This window comes from Oncorhynchus gorbuscha, linkage group LG13 (genome assembly GCF_021184085.1).
Source record: "Oncorhynchus gorbuscha isolate QuinsamMale2020 ecotype Even-year linkage group LG13, OgorEven_v1.0, whole genome shotgun sequence".
In the NCBI taxonomy this organism is placed as follows: domain Eukaryota; kingdom Metazoa; phylum Chordata; class Actinopteri; order Salmoniformes; family Salmonidae; genus Oncorhynchus; species Oncorhynchus gorbuscha.
Window position 1 is genome coordinate 8,234,735 of NC_060185.1, and position 8,555 is coordinate 8,243,289.

Genomic DNA, 8,555 nt, shown 5'->3' on the forward strand with positions numbered 1-8,555 from the left:
TCACTCTTTGGTTCCTTCCCTATATATGTCACTCCCTTTGGTTCCTTCCCTATATATGTCACTCCCTTTGGTTCCTTCCCTATATATGTCACTCCCTTTGGTTCCTTCCCTATATATGTCACTCCCTGTGGTTCCTTCCCTATACATGTCACTCCCTGTGGTTCCTTCCCTATACATGTCACTCTCTTTGGTTCCTTCCCTATACATGTCACTCCCTGTGGTTCCTTCCCTATACATGTCACTCTCTTTGGTTCCTTCCCTATACATGTCACTCCCTTTGGTTCCTTCCCTATACATGTCCCTCCGTTTGGTTCCTTCCCTATATATGTCACTCTCTTTGGTTCCTTCCCTATATATGTCTCTCCCTTTGGTTCCTTCCCTATATATGTCTCTCCCTTTGGTTCCTTCCCTATATATGTCACTCTTTGGTTCCTTCCCTATATATGTCACTCTCTTTGGTTCCTTCCCTATATATGTCACTCCCTTTGGTTCCTTCCCTATATATGTCACTCTTTGGTTCCTTCCCTATATATGTCACTCTCTTTGGTTCCTTCCCTATATATGTCACTCTTTGGTTCCTTCCTTATATATGTCACTCCCTTTGGTTCCTTCCCTATATATGTCACTCTTTGGTTCCTTCCCTATATATGTCACTCTCTTTGGTTCCTTCCCTATATATGTCACTCCCTTTGGTTCCTTCCCTATATATGTCACTCTTTGGTTCCTTCCCTATATATGTCACTCTCTTTGGTTCCTTCCCTATATATGTCACTCTTTGGTTCCTTCCCTATATATATGTCACTCTCTTTGGTTCCTTCCCTATATATGTCACTCCCTGTGGTTCCTTCCCTATATATGTCACTCCCTTTGGTTCCTTCCCTATATATGTCACTCCCTTTGGTTCCTTCCCTATATATGTCACTCCCTTTGGTTCCTTCCCTATATATGTCACTCTCTTTGGTTCCTTCCCTATATATGTCACTCTTTGGTTCCTTCCCTTGGTCACTCCTTCCCTTCCCTATATGTCACTCCCTTTGGTTCCTTCCCTATATATGTCACTCTCTTTGGTTCCTTCCCTATATATGTCTCTCTTTTGGTTCCTTCCCTATATATGTCACTCTTTGGTTCCTTCCCTATATATGTCACTCTCTTTGGTTCCTTCCCTATATATGTCACTCCCTTTGGTTCCTTCCCTATATATGTCACTCCCCTTCCCTATATATGTCACTCTCTTTGGTTCCTTCCCTATATATGTCACTCTTTGGTTCCTTCCCTATATATGTCACTCCCTTTGGTTCCTTCCCTATATATGTCACTCCCTTTGGTTCCTTCCCTATATATGTCACTCCCTTTGGTTCCTTCCCTATATATGTCACTCCCTTTGGTTCCTTCCCTATATATGTCACTCCCTCTTTTGGTTCCTTCCCTATATATGTCACTCTCTTTGGTTCCTTCCCTATATATGTCACTCTCTTTGGTTCCTTCCCTATATATGTCACTCTCTTTGGTTCCTTCCCTATATATGTCACTCCCTTTGGTTCCTTCCCTATATATGTCTCTCCCTTTGGTTCCTTCCCTATATATGTCACTCCCTTTGGTTCCTTCCCTATATATGTCACTCTCTTTGGTTCCTTCCCTATATATATGTCACTCCCTTTGGTTCCTTCCCTATATATGTCTCTCCCTTTGGTTCCTTCCCTATATATGTCACTCCCTTTGGTTCCTTCCCTATATATGTCACTCCCTTTGGTTCCTTCCCTATATATGTCACTCCCTTTGGTTCCTTCCCTATATATGTCACTCTCTTTGGTTCCTTCCCTATATATGTCACTCTTTGGTTCCTTCCCTATATATGTCACTCCCTTTGGTTCCTTCCCTATATATGTCACTCTTTGGTTCCTTCCCTATATATGTCACTCCCTTTGGTTCCTTCCCCAGGTGTCATTGTTTCTGTTTCATGTCTGTGCGTTGTTTGTGTTTCTTGTTTTGTATTGTTGTGTTTATTTATTCAAACACTCACTCCCTGAACTTGCTTCCCGACTCTCAGCGCACATTCTTACAGATTTATATGAATCGGGTCATGAACATATGGATTGTGGTTAGAGCGTTGGACTAGTAACTGGAAGGTTGCAAGTTCAAACCCCCGAGCTGACAAGGTACAAATCTGTCGTTCTGCCCCTGAACAGGCAGTTAACCCACTGTTCCTAGGCCGACTTGCCTGGTTAAATAAAGATTAAATAAAATAAATAAATATGAACAAAGGGAGAGGTTAAACGTAGGCAAGAGCATGGTATATTTAGAGAGCGAAATAGGCCTAAATCAAATGGACTTTCTATTTTGCAGCTCAGGTGGTTTATCTTACAAGGCTCTTCTGTTTCTTTATCATTATCACACACGTCATGTGCTGAAGGGCCAAGCCTTTACTACGCCATAAACTGCTTCTTCGATATCTGTATTGAATGCAGTTCTATAAAAAGCTCCAGACTTTTTTTGGGAAATGAAACCGGAAGCTACAAAGCGTCTGTAACGTCTGAGCTAAAAGTTGCTTGCTATACTAGTATGTCCTTTGCAGATGCCACATTACAGACAAAAGTTTGTACGTATAAAAATGATCTGTAAGCGAGTAAAGGGAGATGGTAAAATAAAAATAGGAGCATTTAAATGTTCATTCAAAGTCGTAACATAAGGTACGTTTACACATCTAATTGAACGTTTTCTGTTTTGTTTCATGCATGGCTTTTCTTACGATCCTATTTACATTTACATTGAAGTCATTTAGCAGACGCTCTTATCCAGAGCGACTTACAAATTGGTGCATTCACCTTATTCATTTATGTATGGATTTTCTTACGATCCTAATATGTATGTTCAACCTTTTGGCAGTTACTCCCTACATAAGCGCTATACACCGTTTATGCAAACGTGCTGACGTTGTCTGTCTCTCTCTGTCTCTCAGCGTCGCTCTCTGCGTAGTTCTCTGCGTCGCTCTCTGCGTCGCTCTCTGCGTAGTTCTCTGCGTCGCTCTCTGCGTAGTTCTCTGCATCGCTCTCTGCGTAGTTCTCTGCGTCGCTCTCTGCGTCGCTCTTTGCGTAGTTCTCTGCGTAGTTCTCTGCGTCGCTCTCTGCGTAGTTCTCTGCATCGCTCTCTGCGTCGCTCTCTGCGTAGTTCTCTGCATCGCTCTCTGCGTCGCTCTCTGCGTAGTTCTCTGCATCGCTCTCTGCGTCGCTCTCTGCGTAGTTCTCTGCGTCGCTCTCTGCGTCGCTCTTTGCGTAGTTCTCTGCGTAGTTCTCTGCGTCGCTCTCTGCATAGTTCTCTGCGTCGCTCTCTGCGTAGTTCTCTGCGTCGCTCTCTGCGTAGTTCTATGCGTCGCTCTCTGCGTCGCTCTCAGCGTCGCTCTGCGTCGTTCTCTGCGTAGTTCTATGTGTTGCTCTCTGCGTCGCTCTCTGCGTAGTTCTATGCGTCGCTCTCTGCGTCGCTCTCTGTGTCGCTCTCTGTGTCGCTCTCTGCGTAGTTCTCTGCGTCGCTCTCTGTGTCGCTCTCTGCGTCGCTCTCTGCATCGCTCTCTGCGTAGTTCTCTGCGTCGCTCTCTGTGTCGCTCTCTGCGTCGCTCTCTGCATCGCTCTCTGCATCGCTCTCTGCGTAGTTCTCTGCGTCGCTCTCTGTGTCGCTCTCTGCGTCGCTCTCTGTGTCGCTCTCTGCGTCGCTCTCTGCATCGCTCTCTGCGTAGTTCTCTGCGTCGCTCTCTGTGTCGCTCTCTGCGTCGCTCTCTGCATCGCTCTCTGCGTAGTTCTCTGCGTCGCTCTCTGTGTCGCTCTCTGTGTCGCTCTCTGCGTCGCTCTCTGCATCGCTCTCTGCGTAGTTCTCTGCGTCTCTCTCTGCGTCGCTCTCTGCGTAGTTCTATGCGTCGCTCTCTGCGTAGTTCTCTGCGTAGTTCTCTGCGTCGCTCTATGCGTAGTTCTCTGCGTAGTTCTCTGCGTAGTTCTCTGCGTCGCTCTCTGCGTAGTTCTATGCGTCGCTCTCTGCGTAGTTCTCTGCGTAGTTCTCTGCGTAGTTCTCTGCGTCGCTCTGCGTAGTTCTATGCGTCTCTCTCTGCGTCGCTCTCTGCGTAGTTCTATGCGTCTCTCTCTGCGTCGCTCTCTGCGTCTCTCTCTGCGTAGTTCTATGTGTCGCTCTGCGTAGTTCTATGTGTCGCTCTCTGCGTAGTTCTATGTGTCGCTCTGCGTAGTTCTATGTGTCGCTCTCTGCGTCGCTCTCTGCGTAGTTCTATGCGTCGCTCTCTGCGTAGTTCTATGCGTCGCTCTCTGCGTAGTTCTATGTGTCGCTCTGCGTAGTTCTATGTGTCGCTCTCTGCGTAGTTCTATGTGTCGCTCTCTGCGTAGTTCTATGTGTCGTTCTCTGCGTAGTTCTATGTGTCGCGCTCTGCGTAGTTCTATGTGTCGCTCTCTGCGTAGTTCTATGTGTCGCTCTCTGCGTAGTTCTATGTGTCGCTCTCTGCGTAGTTCTATGTGTCGCGCTCTGCGTAGTTCTATGTGTCGCTCTCTGCGTCTCTCTCTGCGTCGCTCTCTGCGTAGTTCTATGCGTCGCTCTCTGCGTCTCTCTCTGCGTCGCTCTCTGCGTAGTTCTATGCGTCGCTCTCTGCGTAGTTCTATGTGTCGCTCTCTGCTTAGTTCTGTGTCGCTCTCTGCATAGTTCTATGCGTCGCTCTGCGTAGTTCTATGCGTCGCTCTCTGTGTAGTTCTGTGTCGCTCTCTGCATAGTTCTATGCGTCGCTCTGCGTTGCTCTCTGCGTAGCTCTCTGCGTAGTTCTCTGCGTCGCTCTCTGCGTAGTTCTCTGCGTCGCTCTCTGCGTAGTTCTCTGCGTCGCTCTCTGCGTCGCTCTTTGCGTAGTTCTCTGCGTAGTTCTCTGCGTCGCTCTCTGCGTCGCTCTCTGTGTCGCTCTCTGCGTCGCTCTCTGTGTCGCTCTCTGTGTCGCTCTCTGCGTCGCTCTCTGTGTCGCTCTCTGTGTCGCTCTCTGCGTCGCTCTCTGTGTCGCTCTCTGTGTTGCTCTCTGCGTCGCTCTCTGCGTCGCTCTTTGCGTAGTTCTCTGCGTCGCTCTCTGCGTAGTTCTTTGCGTCGCTCTCTGCGTCGCTCTCTGCGTAGTTCTCTGCGTAGTTCTCTGCGTCGCTCTCTGCGTCGCTCTCTGCGTCGCTCTCTGCGTAGTTCTTTGCGTCGCTCTCTGCGTAGTTCTCTGTGTCGCTCTCTGCGTCGCTCTCTGCGTAGTTCTCTGCGTAGTTCTCTGCGTCGCTCTCTGCGTCGCTCTCTGCGTAGTTCTTTGCGTCGCTCTCTGCGTCGCTCTCTGCGTCGCTCTCTACGTCGCTTTCTGCGTCGCTCTCTGTGTCGCTCTCTGCATCGCTCTCTGCGTCGCTCTCTGTGTCGCTCTCTGCGTCGCTCTCTGCGTATTTCTATGCGTCGCTCTCTGTGTCGCTCTCTGCGTCGCTCTGCGTCGCTCTCTGCGTAGCTCTCTGCGTCGCTCTCTGCGTCGCTCTCTGCATCGCTCTCTGCGTAGTTCTATGCGTCGCTCTCTGCGTCGCTCTCTGTGTCGCTCTCTGTGTCGCTCTCTGTCGCTCTCTGCGTCGCTCTCTGCATCGCTCTCTGCGTAGTTCTCTGCGTCGTTCTCTGCGTCGCTCTCTGCGTAGTTCTCTGCGTCATTCTCTGCGTCGTTCTCTGCGTCGCTCTCTGCGTAGTTCTCTGCGTCGTTCTCTGCGTCGCTCTCTGCGTAGTTCTATACGTCGCTCTCTGTGTCGCTCTCTGCGTCGCTCTCTGCGTAGTTCTATGTGTCGCTTTGCGTAGTTCTATGTGTCGCTCTCTGCGTAGTTCTATGTGTCGCTCTCTGCGTAGTTCTATGTGTCGCTCTCTGCGTAGTTCTATGCGTCGCTCTCTGCGTAGTTCTCTGCGTCGCTCTCTGCGTAGTTCTATGTGTCGCTTTGCGTAGTTCTATGTGTCGCTCTCTACGTCGCTCTCTGTGTAGTTCTATGCGTCGCTCTCTGCGTAGTTCTCTGCGTCGTTCTCTGCGTAGTTCTATGTGTCGCTCTCTGCGTAGTTCTATGTGTCGCTCTCTGCGTAGTTCTATGTGTCGCGCTCTGCGTAGTTCTATGTGTCGCGCTCTGCGTAGTTCTATGTGTCGCTCTCTGCGTCTCTCTCTGCGTCGTTCTCTGCGTCGCTCTCTGCGTAGTTCTCTGCGTCGCTCTCTGCGTCGCTCTCTGCGTAGTTCTCTGCGTAGTTCTCTGCGTCGCTCTCTGCGTAGCTCTCTGCGTCTCTGCGTTCTCTTGCGTCTCTGCGCTCTCTGCGTCGCTCTCTGCGTCGCTCTCTACGTCGCTTTCTGCGTCGCTCTCTGTGTCGCTCTCTGCATCGCTCTCTGCGTCGCTCTCTGTGTCGCTCTCTGCGTCGCTCTCTGCGTAGTTCTATGCGTCGCTCTCTGCGTCGCTCTCTGTGTCGCTCTCTGCGTCGCTCTCTGCGTCGCTCTCTGCGTAGTTCTATGCGTCGCTCTCTGTGTCGCTCTCTGCGTCGCTCTGCGTCGTAGTTCTCTGCATCGCTCTCTCTGCGTAGTTCTATGTGTCTCTGCTCTCTGCGTAGCTCTCTGTGTCGCTCTCTGTGTCGCTCTCTGCGTAGTTCTCTGCGTCGCTCTCTGTGTCGCTCTCTGCGTCGCTCTCTGCATCGCTCTCTGCGTAGTTCTCTGCGTCTCTCTCTGCGTCGCTCTCTGCGTAGTTCTCTGCGTCGCTCTCTGCGTCTCTCTCTGCGTAGTTCTATGCGTCGCTCTCTGCGTCTCTCTCTGCGTAGTTCTATGTGTCGCTCTCTGCGTCGCTCTCTGCGTCGCTCTCTGCGTCGCTCTCTGCGTCTCTCTGCGTCGCTCTCTGCGTAGTTCTATGCGTCTCTCTCTGCGTCGCTCTCTGCGTAGTTCTATGTGTCGCTCTCTGCTTAGTTCTGTGTCGCTCTCTGCATAGTTCTATGCGTCGCTCTGCGTAGTTCTATGCGTCGCTCTCTGCGTAGTTCTATGTGTCGCTCTCTGCGTAGTTCTATGCGTAGCTCTCTGCGTCGCTCTCTGCGTAGTTCTATGCGTAGCTCTCTGCGTAGTTCTATGCGTAGCTCTCTGCGTCGCTTTCTGCGTAGTTCTCTGCGTCGCTCTCTGCGTCGCTCTCTGCGTAGTTCTATGCGTCTCTGCGTAGTTCTATACGTCGCTCTCTGCGTAGTTCTATGTCCATTTGTGGGGCAGAATTTTTTAACGCGATGCAAACGGACCTCCATCGGCTCCGTTTGTGTAGAATGGGTAGAGCCCTCAAGTGGTATTCTCAATAGTAAAATGCGTAGAGCCCTCAAGTGGTATTCTCAATAGTAAAATGCGTAGAGCCCTCAAGTGGTATTCTCAATAGTAAAATGCGTAGAGCCCTCAAGTGGTATTCTCAATAGTAAAATGCGTAGAGCCCTCAAGTGGTATTCTCAATAGTAAAATGCGTAGAGCCCTCAAGTGGTATTCTCAATAGTAAAATGCATATGACCACAACGTAAAAAAAATACCATCAATATTAAATCATATAAGAGGTCTATTGAATGAAAAGAAAAGAAAGAGTCACACTTTACATCGTATATAACATATATGTGCGCTGAGAGTCGGGAAGCAAGTTCAGGAAGTGAATACGTTTTAATTAATCAATGAAACAAACAGCGCACCGACCAGAAACAGAAACCATGACGACTGGGGAAGGAACCAAATGGAGTGATATGTAGGGGCAGGTAATCAAGGAGGTGATGGAGTCCAGATGAGTGTCACAATGCGTAATTACGTGTTACCATGGTGACAGGTGTGCGCCATGACGAGCAGACTGGTGAGGGAGCACACGTGACAGATATATTATAATGGAACGCTACTCCTCTTACGTTTCAGCTGAAAACGCCATTCAAACTTTAAAACTTGTAGACCGGTCTGGAATAGTGTGCTTAGATACGTTATTCTTTTTAAACTATTAAGCATCTTGTCCTCCTAATAAACCTCTTTTATTGGGATTTTTTCCAACATAATAAAGCTCCCGGCCATTCTAAAACGGTGGCTGTTTCTCTAAATGTGTACTATTCAAATTGGAGCACTGGAGGGTTGGAGAAAGAGTCCAATTCAAGACACACGGAGGGTACGGAGGGTACGGAGAGTACGGAGGGTACGGAGGGTACTTCTCGAAAGCGTTTGTACATATTTTCAAGCATTGATGCAAGCTTCAGCGGAAGTATGCAAAGAAATATGATGCAACCACGTAAACAAATATCTACTTCTACTAATGCTACTACTACTACTGTTACTACTACTACTACTAGTACTACTACTACTACTACTACTACTAGTACTACTGTTACCACTACTAGTACTACTGTTACTACTACTGTTACTACTACTACTGTTACTACTACTGTTACTACTACTACTGTTACTACTACTACTAGTACTACTACTACTACTACTACTACTAGTACTACTGTTACTACTACTACTGTTACTAGTACTACTACTACTACTACTACTACTACTAGTA